This window comes from Colobus angolensis, unplaced genomic scaffold, assembly GCF_000951035.1.
Source record: "Colobus angolensis palliatus isolate OR3802 unplaced genomic scaffold, Cang.pa_1.0 Scaffold298, whole genome shotgun sequence".
Taxonomy (NCBI): Eukaryota; Metazoa; Chordata; class Mammalia; order Primates; family Cercopithecidae; genus Colobus; species Colobus angolensis.
Genome location: NW_012116243.1, coordinates 4,606,895 through 4,627,301, shown reverse-complemented (window position 1 = coordinate 4,627,301; position 20,407 = coordinate 4,606,895).

Sequence of the window (20,407 nt, the reverse complement as noted above, 5' to 3'; positions counted from 1 at the left end):
TCCAAGGCTAAGGCTTTTTCACAGTCCAGTGGATCTTATCACCAGTCTGTGTTTTCCAGAAAGTTGCCTGAGATTTATCTTTTGTTAATTTCTTAACATAACTCATGTTTATTCACTTTGGCAACTCACCTGCAAGCAGCCTCTCTGCCTCATTGGCAATTAAGCAACTAAGTCTACAAGCGAGAGATCATCAGCCAATCTCTTCCGTCTATTTCTTTTGCTTGCTGGATAAATCCAGCTTGCCAAGAAGTTCTGCGCACTGAACACCCAGTGGTTTTCTGTTCATTTTACTCTGTCTCTTCAGTTATCACCTCATCACTCTCAGCCACAGCATGGACTGTTCCTATCTACCAGGCTTGGCAGGGGACTCAAGTATCAACACAATGCAGTCATTCTCACTGATTCCCTTCCCGTCCCAGAACTTACAAGGATTCATAACAAATTCCATCCTGTCACAGATTGCAGCATGGGGACAGTTAACAGAAGATACACACTGAAGCAAAGGTCGATGTAGAAGACTCCACCCATCACCAAGTGGCTCCATGTTTTCTGCTGTGATGGTATCTTGTCCAGTCTCATGCCAGCATCTCTCTATGCATCAAACCCACTGCTATTTTTCGTCTAGCCCATTCTTCTCACTCTAGACACTACTTTGGGACCTCTTAGCTTTTCACTTCCAAATTTCCTCTCAACCTTCTTCTCTTTCTACCTCACAGCTCTCATTTGAACCTTGCTGCATATTTTCCCAGCTAAATATGTTAATCACTTTCATCTTTTCCTCCTCTGCTGTAGACAACCCTGTGGGCTAAATGAGTCATATTATTTATTTCACTTTTTCACACACTGGAAAATTAAGACAGCATAGTCAAGTGACTTGTCTCAAGTCACACAGCTAATATCAGGATCGGAGCCAGCACTCATACCCTGAGCCGTGTCCATGGTTCCTCCTGATCTTCCACACAACAACACATGTGTCGGTTCCTCCTGATCTTCCACACAACAACACACGCGTCGGTTCCTCCTGATCTTCCACACAACAACACATGCGTCAGTGACACACAATGGACACAAGCTTTGCTATTGACTCCCCTATTATTCTAGGAAGGTGCTACATACCTAAATATACTTATTTTACATGTTGTAAAGAATCAACTTTTTAACTTTCCTTTTTACAAGAATGGTGTCTTAGATGTTGTTTTAAATGATTGAAAACAAAAGATAAGTATAGTCAACAGTAATTTATTGTACTTTTAAAAATAACTGAAAGAGTATAATTGGTATGTTTGTAACACAAAGCAATGATAAATGCTTGTGGTGATGGATACTCCATTTACCCTGATGTGATTATTACATATTGTATGCCTGTATCAAAATATCTCGGGTGCCCCATAAATAATATGTCTATGTACCCATAAAATTTAAAAATACTTTTTTAAAAGAAAACAAAGGAACAGTTTCTTGCAAAGTTAAATCACTTTTTTCCCTTTGCATTTAGGCCAAATATATTTTGCTATGCAGAAGTGTTTAAGTAAATTATGTGATAACTGAAAAGTAGTTTAATAGAATTTACATTTGATTTTTTAAAAATCCATTAGGCTAAAGATTTATAAAGACATTTTTTCTTCTGCTCAATACTTGCCTGAACAAAACACCCACCCAGCCAAAATCAAACAAAAAGCTTCTTTTGTCTTCCTGAACTGATGTCACTTGAGTTGTACTACTTTAGAATCCACAGGACCAGAGTGAAAAAACACAGCAACTGGAATGTGAACATCAGGGGGGCTGTGACTCACATACCTGCTTACTGGCTATTAGATCTCTTAATTTCCCACACAATATGAACTATGGTCTGCTTCAATTCCCACACTGTATTTTAAGAGCTTTTGCTTCAATACTCTGGTATAATTTCTAAAAACACAGGGCTTCACAGCTATGGCCAACTGCTTATCCCAGGCAAATTAAATTAAGCCCCTGGCATGCAACTTAAAGTTTCTTTCACCTAATTGAGCAGCTAATGGGTATGGATGAATCTGAGGTGCAGATAAAAATATTGTTTTCGAAGAGCCTTTCTGATTACCATGCTCTGAAATGAACAAAGAAAAATATTTATGCAGCCATTTTTATAATCATGCTCAAATCCATTTGTTAAGCTCCTGGGAAGATTTCAGAAAACTCTGCCCTGTCTTTCCATGAGGTGATCTGCTCATTGCTAAAGAAGGTTAAAATCCTTCAGCTGTGATATTCTGTGTTGTGTCAACACCCAGTCATCTTTAATATGACTTGTGGCAAAATAACCTCTTCCCATTGCCAACATGTGTCTTCACTCAAGGACTGTGTGGGTCTCTATTCCAGTGAAGTACCATTCTAATAAGTGCCTTATCTAATAAATGGCCCTGGTGCTGCTGTGCCACTGTAACAACTGTTAGTGGGATGGAGGAGAGAATAAACAAATAAATAGTTGGGGAGGAGTCTCTGAGACATCAACATTCTAGAACATGTATTATTTTCCTATGGTTTTGCTGTGTTTTCATGTATTAAATGTCAGAGAAGATGGCCCTCTTTCCCAGTGTATCTCCTTTTTATTGCATCTTTTTAAAGTAAGCTTTCATTAACAACAGAGCAAATACATGTGTTATTTTCCAAAACTTACAATCATAAAATAAACTTCATGCCATGTTAAAGTCAGTTAAACACCGGGGCTTGGTGGCTCATTCCTGTAATCCCAGCACTTTGGGAGGTCAAGGTGGTCGGATCACTTGAGGCCAGGAGTTTGAGACCAACCTAGCCAGCAAGCCAAAATCCTGTCTCTACCAAAAATACAAAAATTAGCCAGGTGTGGTGGTGCATGCCTGTAATCCCAGCTACTTGGGAGGCTGAGGCACGAGAATCGCTTGAACCCAGGAGGTGGAGATTGCAGTGAGCCAAGATCATCCCATTTCATTACAGCCTGTATGACAGAGAAAAAAAAAAAGAAGTCAGTCAGTTAAAATTTTAAAGACAACTATTTTAAATGACAGCTATCATTGTGACAGATTTATCTCAAATTCTATCCATTCTATCCATTGTCCTTATAAACATGGGCATTTTGGGGGAGGGGGAGTTCTGTGTGTGTGTGTGTGTTTTTCTATTAGTTTTTATTTTCTCCGTAGATCTCTTACCCATTTGTAATGAGGGAGTGAAGAAAATACCATGGATATAGATGAAAAAAACCCGAGGCCACAGCTAATGTTCCAGAGTCATCTGAAAACGGATGTCAGGTTACTCTGGGGATAATTCTCAAGCAAGTGGATACTTTTATGGCCCTCCACACATTTACTTCATTTAGTCCACAGGTGAACTTGTCACATCACATTTACAGCAAAAAATCCTTTATGTTTCAGGTAATTCCTGAACCTTCAGTGAGTTTCTATTAAACATGTTCTGTTTCCAAATAATCTGTTTTCCACCGCTGTGTCCAGGAAGCGATTATCAGAAAGGAAGAGAGAAAAATGACATCATAATGCAATCTGGCCCCTCTTTTGCTGCGCTAGGAACACAGCATCTGGCAGAGACTTTCAAGTGTCAGATACTGCTTTATCCATCTATTTCTGAAGTTTATTTAATAAATAATGGAGACTGATATGAAAAGCCTTCTAGTTCTACCAATGGAAATCGCTCACCCTGGCTCTGAAACAAACTTTAAAAAAGAAATTGTGACTGTTCTGATGTTAGTTTGCTTCAGATGAAACTTGTTCTTATTCCTAGCTTGAAGAAGAAATTTTCACCCTTTGCCCCTTTAAGGTTATATAACTTTTCTTCCCACAAACTAACAGTATCTCCAAAAGGCACTACTGTCCAGGTTGAGATGAAGGTTCCAGTTGCATTCTCTTCTGGGTGCATGTCATTTTGTTTGCTGTTCACTTATCACATCAAAATGTATAGCAAGTACCAGCTTCCCATCAGACAACACATATACATGAGCTATATACACTCATGTGTATATACATATAACTCAATCTAACTTTCCCCTTTCTATAAATTCAAATCATGTCCCCTGATGTGGTCCATCCTGGAGGTCACACACAGAGCTCTCACCTGAAATGGAAGGGAAGATAGGAAGGAACCTAACATATATTTAGTGTCTACTATATGCATATAAAATTAAGACATATATTATCTTATTTTATCCTCACAACAACCCTGTCAGGAATACATTATTATTTTTATAGATGAAACAAAATAAACTCAGAATGGTAATAGTCACTCAAATTTGAGTGTCCTGGCCAAGAAAGACACCTTCTTCTTTCCCAAGTCTTTATTGCAGTCTCACCTATGCATATATATCCAGGATTAATTCTCAATCGGAGGAAACTTCTTAAAGGGACAGAAAAAAGGAGCACTGCTCACTCTTCATGCTCACAGCAGTTTCCTCCTTGAAAGTTTCCATGGCAGGGCCATCAGCTGGGGCCAGGAGCAGTGGAGGAGCACCTGGAGGTGGAGATCTTTTCTTCCTGCCTGTCAGGGCTCTGCTCAGATGCCATCCATCTCACAGGCCCAGGGAGTGTTTAATGAAGCTGATTTGGATCAGTGGAGATTGGTGTTTAGGCCGTCCTCCAAGACTCCTAAAATGGCCGGGAAATGTGCCCATTTTTGGCTTGTTGTGGTTTTATTTTTAAATAATCGTCTTCAACAACTTTTTAGGTGCCTGTTCTATTGAAAGCTCTTCCAGTTATTCAAATCAAGTCAATCAGAATTATTGAGCACCTATTCTGTGCCAGGAACAGCAGGAGTATACAAAAATCTGTAAGATACTACTCCAGGAACTTAAGAAGGATACAATAAACTCACAAATAATGCCAAGGGGCTGAATACAAGAGCTATAAAAAAGTCATAGGTAAAGAACTACAGGAATTCAGACAAAGGAGACATCCTTTCTGGTTGGGAAAAATCAGAAGAGATATCATGGATAGGGAATAAGCATTAAACAGAACTTTAGGAATTCATTCACTTACTTGGTCATTCAGTCAACAAATATATAGTGAACATTTACTATGTACCAGGCATTTGTTAAGAATCGGATGTACCAGAGGGATATAATCCCTGCCTTCAAGGCATCAGCATTCTAGCAATAAGGAAGTATACAACTAATTATAGCATGTATGGATATTAAGAATTGAATGACCAAGATGAACTGATAGTATTAAGAGGGGTAGGAGGTATATGGTATCAGTGGGGGTGGGGGAGGTTCTTTAGAAAAGTGGTCAAGAAAGATCTTGCAAGGGAAGTGATTTTTATTGAAGACCTAAAGACTGAGGAGGAGTCAGTCATTTGAATAGCAAGGGTAAGAATATTCATGAGACTGAAAGCAGAAAGTAAACATTTCCTAAAATGAAAAATAATTTGGTGCTCTCAAGAAAGTCTCAAAATGTCACTGTGTTCAGAGAATAGGAGCAGTAGGCAGGCTAGCTTGCCACTAAGTTGGAGAAGCAGGTGGGGTTCAGATCTTACAAGGTACTTAGTTATGACTGGAAGTCTTGATTTTCTCCGAAAAACAGCAGGACCTTTGACAGGTTTTAATCTGGGACATGGTATAAGGCCAGTCTGCAATTTGAAAAGAGAAGTCAAATCAGAGTACCAAGTGGAGAATGGGGTGGATTTGGGAGGTGAATTAGAAAACTATAGCATTGCTCCATTTGTGACAACGTGTTTTTCACAACGGTGAAGCTGGGAGACATACATTTAGAAAAATTCAAGATACATTTTGGAGGAAAAAACAATAATAATTTACTAGACTCAGGTGAAGCAGGGCATTTATGTAGACAAAGCAGCATAAACAGAAATTCAGAGGAGATAAATGGTAGGTCTATGTGGGCTTCAGTGAGACAAGACCAGTGTAACTCTTTCTTGCAACAGAGCCCTGGGCCATAGAATAGCATTATTCATCTTTGAATGTGGAACTGGACCCTGTTTCCACTCCTTAATTCCAGCTTTAATTCCCCCTCCCCTGCTCCCAGTCTCCATCTATGACTCATTACAATAAAAAAAAGTATAGGTTGCAAGACTTCACAGACACCCAAGCAAACACTGAAGCCAACATTCTCAAAAATGTATTCTGCATGTCACTTGTTATATGAGATGCTTCTTGAGAAAAAAAAAATAAAGTTGGAGAGCTTTGTGGTCAAATAAGTTTAAAACATGATTTTCATCTTCTTTTTCTGGAGAGTGACAAAAACATTGACATGTAAACACTCTTGACACGTCCTTCAGTAAAGAAACTTACTTAGCTTTATTTAATGGTTAACCCACATTTTTCCCAAACAAATAAGACCTTAGGCACCTTAGTCCATAGACCAACCCCAGGAATCCTGTGGAATCACTGACATGTCCCACAAGACAAGTTACATAATTACCCAGTGCAAAATGAAAATAATGAGCCTTTTGCTTAAAAATCATTAAGAAATTCAAGACAATGACAGCAAAGCACTAAGCCAAGTGTGGGGCTGTTCTACATGTGGGCTCCTCTGGAACTGCACAGAGCTTGCATGACCATGAAGTCAGCCTTGCAGTACCTCAAGTTACAGAGGAGGTAACAACCCAGGGAAGTAAAGTGGACTTCCATGATCTCACATTAGGTAAACATTGACACCGGATCTTCACCCCGTGCCTTCTGACCACTTATAGCATACCAATGTGGCTTCTACAAGATGAACCAGATAATTTGGGGGACGGGCCATTTGTGATTGATGCCTCAGTCAGGTGCAACGGCATCATCTTTGGTTTTGCCCCTGCTATGGAAGGCACCAACCCTAAGAGGCAACTTCTGGCACGACTTGCCTCTAGCTTGCCCTCAAGCTAATTTCGTTGTTTTTTCCTGTCATCACTCTGGTTTATTGTCACCTGTCACAGAACTTAATCACTACCCTAACAACAGTCCTGGGGATAATGTATCTTCAGGAAATATTGTGAGCTGCCTGATTAGAGGATGAGTCAGAAAGTAAGGCTAGAGGAAGGGAGAAGACCATGATTATCTAATTCTCACTCTGTTTGAGAGAAAAAACCAAGTACCTTTGTCCCTGACTTACAGTGGTTCAACTTCCTATTTTTGGCTTTACAGTAGTATGAAAGCCATATGCATTCAGTAAACACCATATTTTTCATTTTTCATTTTGCCCTTTTCCAAGACTAGAGATATGCAGTAGGATAGTCTTTTGAGGTGCTGGGCAGTGACAGTGAAATGCAGGTCCCAGTCAGGCACATGATGATGAGGGTAAACAGCTGATATTCTATAGTGTGCTGTGTTGCCAGCAAATTTTGGATATCCTGTTTTCGCATCCATCATGTCTACAAAATGCCCATCTGTGTCTCCTGCTTCTGGTGAGAAGAAGAGGAAGGCAATCACTCTTGAGATGAAGCTCAAGATAATTGCCCAGCATGAAGGCAGCAGGCCAGTAATGGCCATCACATGTGAGTTGGGACATTCACAGTCCACAGTCATGACTTATCCTTTACATGAGTTTTTAACTTCCAATATTTTCAACTTTGAACAAATTTTTCAGGACATAACCCCATTGTAAGTCAAGTAACATCTGTATTTCCTATCCATATTCCATAAAACATTAACACAGGGTTGTATACATAGTGGGTGCACAAAATAAAGCATCCCTTCTCCCTTAAAGGTAGGGAAGCTATAGAAGTCCACGTGGAATCAGAATGAGGAAACGGTGGGGAAATACTTACGCTCTGTGAAACTGTAAGGTGGATGATGCTGAGTTCTCCAAGAATAAAATAAGGAAGGGCTTCAAAGCAGAGGATAAGAATGAGTTTTGGAATAGGACACACATATATTTCAAGGACAGGAAGGAGAAAATGCAGGTAGACAGAACACAGGGACTTCAAAGACACAGAAAGAGGACAGGGAGAGTGTAGAGGGTTTCTACTGTCTGGCCTTCTGTATTAGTCAAGGTTCTCCAGAGAAACAAAACCAAAAGGTTATATGCATATATAGAAAGAGATTTATTGTAAGAAATCAGCCTGCAGGATTAGAGAGATTGACAAGCCCCAAGGCCTGTGGGGTGAGAAAGCACACTGAAAGCCCAGCAGAGCTGGTGGTGTAGCACCAGTCTGAGTCAGAAGGCCTGAGAACCAGGAGAACAAACAGTGCAAATTCCAGTCTAAATGCATGCTGGCACTAGACCCAGGAAGAGCTGGTGTTTTATTTTATTTATTTATTTATTTATTTATTTATTTATTTGTTTGTTTGTTTGTTTGTTTATTTTGAGATGGAGTCTCACTCTGCCCCCCAAGCTGGAGTGCAATGGGGCGATCCTGGCTCACTGCAACCTCCACCTCCCTGGCTCAAGCAATTCTCCAACCTCAGTCTCTCCAGTAGTTTGGACTACAGGCATGCACCACCACTCCCGGCTAATTTACTTGTATTTTAGTAGAGACAGGGTTTCACCATGTTGCCCAGGGTGATTTCGAACTCTTGAGCTCAGGCGATCTGCCCCCCTCAACCCCCTAAAGTGCTGGAATTACAGGCATGAGCCACTGTGCCCGGCCAAGAGCTGGTATTTTAGTTTGAGTCCAAGGGCAGAAAAAAACCAATGTCCCAGTTCAAATGCAGTCAGGCAGAAAGAATTCTCCACTAGTTAGAGGAGGGTGAGCCTTTTTGTTCCATGCAGGCCTTCCACTATGTGTGAGACCCACACACATCAGAGAGGGCAATCTACTTGACTCAGTCTACCAATTTAAATGCGACTCTCTTCCAAAAACACACTTAAAATAATGTTTGACCAAATATCTGTTCAAACACTGACCCAGTCAAGTTGACACGTAAAATAACCTCACATCTGCCCAACATCATTCCTTCTTATTTCAGGTCCATGACTCAATTTTCCTTTGGGGAACCACCCCTTGCCCATCAGCAGTCTATGTGGGTGGGCTAGGGCTGACTCCTATTCTGAATTTCTAGGAATAGACAATGAGAGTATTCCAATGTCCTGAATAGAGTTACTGAGTTTGAGAGAGGCCAGTGAGTCTCAGATCCTGGGATTTTGCTGTAAACTGTTTGAAAAGAGGAAAATAAAATAAAAAGAGGTGTTTTCTGCCAGGGTTGTTATGCCAAAAATGCTGGGCTCACGATGGGGAGAGAACTTACTTAAGAATGACACCAGCACAGAGGAACAGAAGTGAGACAGAGCCCTGATGACACGGTTTGATTTGAGTCCCTGCTCAACTTTTCCTGGAAGTTTCAGTTGCATGAGTTACACAAGTTAGTTACATGAGTTTCATTTCATACTTAAGCTGGCTTAAGGTAAGTCCTTGTTTGTTATAAGTAATGAGTTTTGGCAGATGCTATGAGCACATTATGCTCAGAAAATAAGCCAAGGGAATGGGTCTGCCTTATCTAAGGAGCTGTGAGCAAGCAGCCAGCAGCTCTGCTTTCTGAGTGGTCCTTTTGAACAAAGTTACAGCATTGCTAAAGGCAGATGAGTGAGCTCGACTTAGCTCCCAAGGCTGATGCTAAATCTATCAACTCCTAATGTCACACTGTTAACTGAAAATGATTCTAGCCCTGAAATCCCAACACGTTGACAATAAAAATCATCTTATGCTATTTAATATGAGCATAGACAGTGTACTGTCAGAACTGGGACTGGGGACAGTGAGCAGAGAGGTTAAAATCCATTTCTATTGCTCTGAGGGATGGGAACAGAATTGGGGACCAGGATGGTGCCAGAGATAAGCTAGAAGCATGGAATGTGAAGCCAGAGGCACCAACATATTAGTGCTAACTTCAAACAAATTCATGTGGAATCCTAGATAACTTCCTTTTCCCTCCCTCTTTCCCCTCTCTCTGTCTGTTTGCTTCTTCTTCCCCCTTTTTCCCCACAATTTTGAACCCTCTCCTGTTCCAAGCACTGTGCCAGACACAAGGGCTATGACAACAGGCATCAAAGAAGTTTACAGGCTGGGGTTGGGAGGGTCATGTTGGTGGGGACAGAGCAAAGCATGCATGACTATTGTAGCACAACACAGTCAGTGTTGGATAGTGACACAAGATGCTTCAGAAGCACAGTGAGAGAGACTCGCTGCCAAGTGCAGGGATATAATCAAGGTGGCTTACCACCACTTTTGGGCTTCAATACCAGAGGAGTGGGACTTCAAAACATAATACTTTTTAAAAAATATTCTAAGGATAAACTTGGAGTCTTGTAACTGGTCACATTTTTTTTCTTTGTTTTGATCACATCTAGAATCAATATATGATCTATTCTAAAGTAACTCTAGTTCCTTATGGAAATGATTTCATATGTTAACCTCACTCCTAAATAATCTTAATTCTTACAAATGTTTTCATTTATTTTTATTCCATTGTGCAATACACATTTCTGTAAAATATTTCAAATTTGGGGGTAATGAAAGGTATATAAGTAAATCATGTACTTATATATCTTAGTAACTTTTCAATTACTTAAAACAAGTAAGTTTGTTTTACTGATGATTAAAGCATAGGTAGTAACTCTTTTATAGTAGCCCTATGATCCTTGCTTAAATGAATAAAGTAGTGTGTACTGGTTCATGAAAGTACAAATATCAATAGGACAAAACAAATATCCAAGAAACCAACACTAGTATATATAATGATTTAATGTAAGATAAATGTAATAGTACAGCTTAATGAGGAAAAGGATGACTTTTCAGTAAATAGTGCAGGGATAATTACACCACTATTTAGTGGGAAAAAGTAACCTTAGGCAAATAAAACTTAAAGAGTGAAATGTTTAAAATTAGCCTCAAATAAATGAGAAGAAAATATATTTAATTTTATCAGATCCTTAGATGTGGAGTGACTTTTAAGGAATTAGCCAATATAATAATCAAAATAGAACTATATATATATATATATATATATAGTTTTTAATTGTATATATTTTCTATATTTATTTTTATTTTTATTCCTATTGATTCCTAGGGCAAGCCCAGTCACTGGGCCCCTTATCATTAGATAAGGAATGGCAATATGCATGAACATAAATAATCTGACACAGTTAGATTTAGTAATTTTGCTTCTCAAAATTTACCTAAAGGAAATAATCAAAGATTTGTCTAAAGATTGATGAAGAGTCTCACTGAAGTTTAATTATTTAGAAAGGACATTTACAAATGTTCGACTTTTTTAGTATCCCAAGACTTTTTTATATTTTACACAAAAATACACGCAAATATCCCCCAACATTTGAATATATTCTATTTTTTATATTAGATGATAAATTTGCAGGTAGTGATGGATATCAGCACATATGCATATGCATTTATTTTAAAAAGAATACAATCAGCTCACACTTTTCTAGAATTTATTTTTAATTTAAGTATATATTTATACTCATCCATCAATTTTTTTATTGCATATCTACTAAGGGGAAGGAATACAGTGGTAAGTAAAAATAGTTGAACTTTACTATTGTGGGGTTTATGATGTAACAAAAAAGGAAGACATTACAGAAATAAGTCAGCTAATATTAATGTAGACTCTCAAATGAAGATAAGTGCTAAAGTTTGGATATTTGTTGCCCCAAACCTCACGTGGAAATTTGATTCCCAGGGTTGGGTGTGGGGTCAAATGGAATGTGTTTGGGTCACGGGGTGGATCCCTCATGAATGACTTGGTGCTATCGCCAAGGTAGGGAGTGAGTTCTCACTCTATTAGTTCCCACAATAGCCAATTGTTAAGAAGAGCCTGGTGCCTTCTGGCCTTCTCGCTCTCTCTCTTTCTTCCTCTCTTACCATGTGATCTCTGCACGTGGCAGCTTTACTTTGCCTCCAACCATAAGTAGTGGAAGCAGCCTGAAGGTCTCACCAGAGCAGATGCTGGTACTATGCTTCTTGTACAGCCTGCGGAACCATAGGCCAAATGAACCTCTTTTCTTTCTTTTTTTTTTTTTTTTAGAGACAGAGTCTCGCTCTGTCGCCCGGGCTGGAGTGCGGTGGCACAATCTCCGCTCACCGCAAGCTTCGCCTCCCGGGTTCACGCTGAACCTCTTTTCTTTATAAATTATCCAACCTCAGGTATTCCTTTATAGCAACACAAATAGACTAAGACAATCATCCCAAGGGATAAAAAGGTTGTCTTATGAGGTTATATGACAAATGAAACTGATCCCAAGTGTGGGGGTTAGGAAGGCTTCCCTAAGGAAATTAAATCTGAAATGTGAGTAGAACTTAAGTGAAAGTAGAGAGACGAAAAAGAACATTCAAAAGACAGGAAATGGCCATTGCAAATGCTCTGTTTGGAAAGCGAAGGCACATTCAGAAACTGGAAATGACTGGTGTGACTTGGTCATGAAAAATGAGGACAGAGAGTAAGAGAGGAAGTTTGAGGAAGATGTAGCATGTAGGCATGCAGAGCCTTGGTCGTTATGCTGAGGATTTTGGTCTTTATTCTTTATCCCAAGCCCAGTGGATGTGTTAAAATCCAATTGAAACTTTGAATGGATTCCTCAGGAGAAGGTGGCAATTAAGCACAGAAGCATTACTTAGACAAGAGATGATGGTATCTTGGGCTAAAATGGTGATTGCATCAATCTTATAAATGAAACAAATTTTTTGGAGGTGATACCAACAATGCTTTTGGTATGGATATGGGGATGATGTAAGGGAAAGGAACATTGCCTAAGTTTTAGTCCTGTGCAATCGAGTGAATAGAAGGTGGTACCATTGATCACAGTAAGAACAATGGAAAAGTACCAGTCTAAGGGAAGATCATGGATTCAGTCCTGATCATGTTCAAGTGAGAAACTTTGATTTCAAGTAGTTAGTTAAATGTATAAGTCTGGGCTAAATATATTTACATAATAATGGTAACTGAAGATTTGAACTTGGTTGAGGTTAAGAATAAAGTATGAAATGAGAAAAGGAGAGACTCTAGGAGAAGAATGTCAATGTGTAATTTCTGGGTAGAAGGAGAAGAGCCTGCAAAAGATACAGAACAAAATGGCCATTGAGGTAGGTGAAAAGCCTAGCGAGTTTTAAAATGTATCCATTGCATATAGCATTATTGAGTTTATTACTGACTATAGCAAGTGTTATTTCAGTGAGACAATTGGGCTAAAGTCATATAGAGTGAATTGGAAAAAAGACCAGGAAATAAAGAAATAAAAATGGTGAATATGGACAATTCTTTGAAGAGGTTTAGCTATTGTGCTAATCAACTTTTTCTGTGATAATAAACATCTTCAGGATCCTTGTAGTTTAGAGCAACAAACATTTCTTTCAGTGGACCAGCTATAGTTCTGGGTTTGACTAGGCTCCACTCAACTATGTATGTATTTCCATTCTGGGATCCAAGCTGAAGAAGCTACTGGGATATTCTGTGCTCATAGTGGAGGATAGAAATGTGAGACAAACCATGTCATGGCATTTAAAGCTTCTGCTAATACATGAAAATGTGGCCTTGGCCAAAGCATATGGCCAAGCCCAAAGTCCAAGTCACAGCAAAATTTAATTAAATAATTCCATAGCATTGCACATTTCAGTATTTCCAACTTTTTCATTTCTAAATGTCTTCAGTAAAGATGTATGTATAAGGAAGATGATTGTAGCATTGATTGTAAAAATAACAAAACTTCAAACTACCTATTAATAAATGCTCATCTACAACAGAGAGACACATATTCCTCCTTCAGCAGGCACAAAAAAAGGACTGTAACATGATGGTAAGGAATACTTAACTCTATCACACAGTAGGTAATAAAAATATTCCAATCTATCATAGCTACAAAGGAGAGAAGAAAAATAAGGAGATAATCTACAGGGAGATGAGGGGTCTAGGGAGCATATTTGTTTTTTCTCTTCATTTTTTAACATAGGAAAGATTTTGACATATTTAATATCATTAGGAAGAATCGAGTAGAAATGAAGCAAACAATTTGCTGGAAAAAAGAAGAATAACTGATAGCATACATTTCTTGAACCCGTAGAAAGCAATAGTTGTTAAATCACAGGTCTGGCCTAAGATATCCAAGGGATGTAAGTCTGTGTGTTAAGAAGGGTTAACACATAGACATACGTGTGTGTGTGTAATGAAGGGTTGTGTGTATTGTACACCTCCTCCTAGAAAAATACATGTTGATTTATTTCATTTATTAAACAGATGCATATCTATTAATTTAGCTTAATTTTAACCATTCTGTGATAGGTAAGCATTTAGGTGGTTTAAACTTTTGTTACTTTTACAATCAATGCTAGAATGAACTTCCTAATTATACATATCTTTACTGAAGATACTTATAAATGAACAAATGATAAAAATTTAAATGTACAACACTATGGAATTATTTAATTAAATTTCCATTCCACTTAATAAAATACTATGTATATGGTGGCTGTGTCCCCACCCAAATCTCATCTCGAATTGTAACTCTCACAATTCCCATGTGTCGTGGGAGGAACCCAGTGGGAGGTGATTAAATTATGGGGGTGGGTCTTTCTTGCACTGTTCTCAGATAGTGAATGAGTCTCACAAGATCTGATGGTAAAATGGGAGTTTCCCTGCACAAGCTTCCTCTTTGCCTGCTGCCATCCATGTGAGACATGACTTGCTCCTCCTCTTTGCCTTCCACCATGATTGTGAGGCTTCCCCAGCCACATGGAGCTGTAAATCCATTAAACCCTTTTTCCTGTATAAATTACTCAGTCTCAGGTATGTCTTTATCAGCAGTGTGAAAATGGACTAATATACTGTGTATCCATTTAAAATCGTTTTGTAAAAGACTATTGAATGACATATACTGCAGGTCATCAAGCAACTTAAACAATGTGATAATATACATAATATATATACAGTTGACCCTTGAACAACACAGATTTGAACTATATGATCCACTTATATGCAGGTCCACTTATATGTGGTTTTGCTTTCACCTAAACCACCCCTGAGACATCAAGACCAATCCCTCCTCTTCCTCCTTTTTCTCAGCTTACTCAATGTGAAGATGATGAGGATGAAGATGTTCATGACAATCCACTTCCATTTAATGAATGGAGAATATATTTTCTCTTTTTAATGATTTTCTTAATGATACTTTCTTTTCCCTAGCTTATTTTATTGTAAGAATACTGTATATAGCATATATAACCTAGAAAATATATGTTAATCCACTGTTTATGTTATCAATAAAGCTTCTGGTCAACAGTAGGCTATTAGTAGTTATGTTTTGTGGGAATAAAGAGTTATACACAGATTTTTCGACTATGCAGGGGGTTGATGTCCTAAACCCTGCATTGTTCAAGAATCAATTGTATACATATACACACACACACACACACAAACACACATATATGTATACACAGAGTACACACAGAGAGAGAAATTAGATAGTACACAAATATGTCTAATACATGTAGTTGATTCTGGATAGGTGGATTTTTGCTCCTCTAGGCTTTTCTGGATATCCACACTTTTTCAATGGCCTTATAATACTTTTATAATTGGGGGAAAAGTGAATGTTAAAAATGTGTTGCTCTTCACTAGATCACAGTAGGGCAGAGCAAAGCAGCACAGTAGAAAGGTTGACAGAACCAGCCCTGAAAGTGCCTCAGTGCAACCTGGACACTGGCCCTTATTGCAGGTATGCCCTCAGGCCAGGTACTCCTTCTCTGCCTCAAGGTCCTCATCTCTAGAATAGAAACAATAATTATTCCATCGGGTTTAGTCGATATTAAAGGGAAATAATAGTTAAAAAATACTAAGCCCAGTAAACTGGCTATAGTTAGTGCTTTAAAACTCTGAACTTTCGGCCAGGCATGGTGGCTCATACCTGTAATCCCAGCACTTTGGGAGGCTGAGGTGGGCAGATCACGAGGTCAAGAGATCAAGATCATCCTGGCCAACATGGTGAAACCCCGTCTCTACTAAAAATACAAAAATTATCTGGGAATGGTGGCGTGTGCCTATAGTCCCAGCTACTTGGGAGGCTGGAACAGGAGAATCACTTGAACCTGGGAGGCAGAGCTTGCAGTGAGCCAAGATTGTGCCACAGCACTCCAGCCTGGCAACAGAGCGAGACTCCATCTAAAAAAAATAAAAAATAAATCTGAACTTTTTTTAAAAAAAAAGGTACTATCTTTCTTCTTTCAGTTTGGAAAGGTCTTCCGAAATTATCAGTGTTGGCAAGAATGAGGTGAAACAGGTGCTTTAATATGCTACGGTGGAAGTGCAGATTGGTACTTTGTGGAAAGTAACTGTGCAATATATTAATACTCTTGTTCCTATAATCTCAATTTTTAGAATTTTTACCTAAGGAAACAGTCCATGATAAGTAAGAGATTCATGATATCAGGATTTGAATGAAGCCTTATGTATAATGAGGAAAAACTGGAAATATCCTCAACATTCAATGAAAAAGGAATAATTAAATAAATTTCAAAGATAATGTAATAAAAAAGGAAAAAACTCATAAAACTATTTCAAAGTGACTTTAAAAAACTAAGAATTAAAAAAAAACTTAAAAATGCTGAAAAGTATGATTCCAGGAGTATAAATGTCAATAAATATAATAAAATAACAGGTAGTAGGAATATAACTAATTTTATTAATTTGCAAACCAGCTTTTTTCACTCTTTCTTACAATAAGTATTAGTTAATTTTATAGTCAATCCCCAATTTTTTAAAATGTAGAGACATTTTTAAAATAAAGAAAATGTATTTCCTTTGTATACTTTATTGATCTTTGGGAAGGAAAGGAAAAAGGGAAAAAAATCCTTTCTGGAGAGTATATTTCAACTTTTTGTTGCCAAAGCAGTCTCAGAAAAGAGGGTCTCACAGACTTTCATCTCATTCAGGAAAGCAGCCATTGAAGGGGTTTTGTGTGGCCTGAAAACAGCCAGGGTCTCCTGAAGCTTGGAGGGGAGTGGGTAAGGCAGTAACAACCTTCACTTTGTAGAGGTGCACCCCCTTCTATGGTCTTCTTGCGGACTTTTCCAGCCAGGTCAACCTCACAGAATGAGAGACTGTCAAAGGTTATTTCTAAGCTTGATTTAGCAGATCAGATACTGAGGAGGTGGATAAATGTGGGCCTGGCTAACAGGTGCTGCATAGAGGAGCAGGAAAAGCCTGTGCTTGGCCATCTTATAAGCCTGGCTTACCTTCAGGTTTCCCTTTCTCCCTGTTTCCTTCTAGTTGAGTAACCATAGTAAAATTACTTAATCTCCTTCGGCCTCAGTTCCCACAGCTATAAAACAGAGGTTATAATCTCCACCTCACAGTGCTATGAACAGGGCTTCTATCCAGACAGCACACAGTGTTAACAGCTGTGTAGATCATTAAAATATTAAAATACTTTACTACAAGTTGATGAACAGCCACTTCTGGAGCCCACCCCATGTTTCCCATGGCCATCTATCCATACCTCTCCATTACCCTCCAACCAGAGACACAAATGGGGCTTTCAGGTCTCTACTCCAGCACTACTGCTGGTGTCATTTGAACAACCTGTGAAGAAGGCATATTGGTTGTTAAATGTTTTGGATATTATCCCTGGTTGTGGGAATAAAAGATGAATAAGATGATTTCCATAGTTGAGATTGTAGACCATAGAAATTTGGAACTTTTTTGCAAAAAGTATATACTTATAGCACACATACACACACACACACACACACACATACTCAGGTCAATAGTATATTTTTCTCCCATGAGACCAAGAAACTTCCCCTTATAAGGGAAGAAAGACTTGAGAAGGTTAAAGGGCAGTGAGTAGCGTGACCCCCAGAGCAGTTCTGGTAGCTTCTAGACACTGCCTAACCTGAGCTCAGAAGAGTGGGCAAGTTCAACCATTCACTAAGCTTCATTATGAAATCATCAGAAGTGGCCTTCCTTAGCCCTGCTACTTGCAAATGAAAAAGAGAACTAGAGGTTTTTTTTATATTAAAAAACAGATTTTCTTAAGAGAATGTAGATGGCCTTGGATTTTAATAGATCGTCTGGGCCGGGCGCGGTGGCTCAAGCCTGTAATCCCAGCACTGTGGGAGGCCGAGACGGGCGGATCACGAGGTCAGGAGATCGAGACCATCCTGGCTAACACAGTGAAACCCCGTCTCTACTAAAAAAATACAAAAAACTAGCCAGGCGAGGTGGCGGGCGCCTGTAGTCCCAGCTACTCGGGAGGCTGAGGCAGGAGAATGGCATAAACCTGGGAGGCGGAGCTTGCAGTGAGCTGAGATCCGGCCACTGCACTCCAGCCCGGGCGACAGAGCGAGACTCCGTCAAAAAAAAAAAAAAAAACTCTTTAACTTATGATTCTGGTCTTTTCTTAAGGGCGTTTGTTCCATTTCTTAGCAAAGACAGGTCTAGGACAACCTGCTCAGAGATATTTCATAAGAATTATCACTAATTCTGGGATCCTCCTCTTCCAATAATGAACAACCAACACTCTTACCCTTCTCCTTTAGACCTTTTTGTTTTATTTAGCTTGTATGAGATAATATTGAGGAACAGGAATACCAAACGCTAAAACAATTTTGTAAAGAAAAACATTGTCTAGATTTTCAAGAAAGATACACATTAGTGATACGAAAGTAAATGCAACTTACACAAGAATAACTTCTTTCTTGTGCTTGATTAGTGTTCTACAAAGAATAGCATGTGATATTAAACTGGGGCAGCTTCTGGGAGTACTGGTATTTGGTTGGAGTGAGAGCTGTACTAATCTGAGTGTATTTAAATTGGAGAAAGTTCAGATTTTTTATCCATGTGCTAGATTTCCTGTCAGAAATGTGATTCTCTTAAATGCAGTATGTTCTATTTGTTCTCAGGCCTTCTGAAGTACTGGGGAAAAAGAGAACAAGCCAAAATCTTGTGCCCATGTCTTTTTTTTGGAATTGAGTTTGCACACCTATTATATCATTTTGGAAACCTGATGCCCAAGAGGCCTCAGCATCTCTAAAGACAATTTCATGAGCTACCTATTGTTTTGTTTTGTTTGTTTTTTTTCATCAGGCATCAGAAAACCTTCTGAGCCTCATAACCAGACTTTGGATGAGGGCAACATGCACTTTTCACAGGTGTTCTGTCTGTGACAAAGGACAAATTAAGTCTCCAAAAAGATTCATCTGCTAGCTTTTTCTGGTGACTTCTATTTCAAGGTCTTCTCTCTCTCCCTAATTAGCCTTCCCAAATGGACTGTTTAATGCATAACTAATCTTGAACTTGCTCTTTTCTCTGACTGAAGAGAAAATTGCACTTCATTTTGTTGAGCTATGGTGCTTATGTTGCACATTTATCAACGAGTGATATTTTAGAATTCTAGATGACAGCTGTTCAGAGTTTCCTCATTGTCAATATTAGATTGGGAATTACTAATCGTGAATATATAAACCCTTTTTAACATGCAGTCTAATCAAAATTGTTCTAAATATTTAGCTTCCTAAATTCAAATTATTTTCCAAAGTATATTAGTCTAATGAAACATTCTTTTTGGGATCTAGAGGAAAGTTGAAAGCATTTATAACATTTATCACATGGCCAAATATGTAATTGATAATAATATAATTCAGTGTATTGATCTGTCTTCTTAGCTCTGCACCTACATCATCTTAATTTATTTCCACTATTTTATTTTTGACAATAAATAAAATACTTCAAAAAGTTTTGGTCTGAAATAAATGGCTATCCTTGTTTTGTGTTGTTTGATCAAAGGAATTTTTAAAAATGTTTGCCTTATTCTTCTGCTGCAAGTAAAGAAGTGGAACAAAGTAAGTACATGCAAGCTGAAATACAACTGGCAAATAGAATTCACAACATGCTTCCTTTCAATGGTTGATACCACGCTTAGGTGGGCAACAAAAAAGGGGTCTCCTGTATCTCTGCAAGCAGGCAGAGTTCCCTTGAAGAGAGCAGGAATCTGCAGGGCCTGGATGATAAGGTACCAAGGGGACCAAAGGCCCAGGATATTGGAAAAATTTCTCTAACATCTCTTTCTAAGAGCTATAGTCCTTACCTTTTTTTAAACAGGAATCTTGCGTTGAATTGATAGCACAAACAGAAGTTAAAAATCCCTAAGTTTGAGGGTGAAGGGATATGAAGCAAGGAAATACTGAATTGGAAAGAGCTGCAAAATCAAAGAATGAATGATGACATGAAATAGATGTTATGGGGGTGACCTCACAGAAAGTGGAGGTCCTTATCAGGTAGGAGGGAAGGGGAGAAGAGAAAGTCCCAAACATACGGAAATTGCAGAGATAGATGAGAGCTCAGAAGTTAAGTATACATCATTTCCATCTGGTTGTACAGATCTGTCTCCACCTGAATGCAACAGGAAGGTAAAATGAGATTTGGTCTCAGTTTAGGCTGAGGTCCCAAGGCAATAGGTAGAAACAACTTCTTCCAGGTTCCAAAATGATATACAAGGCTGTTTATGGACAACGTGTA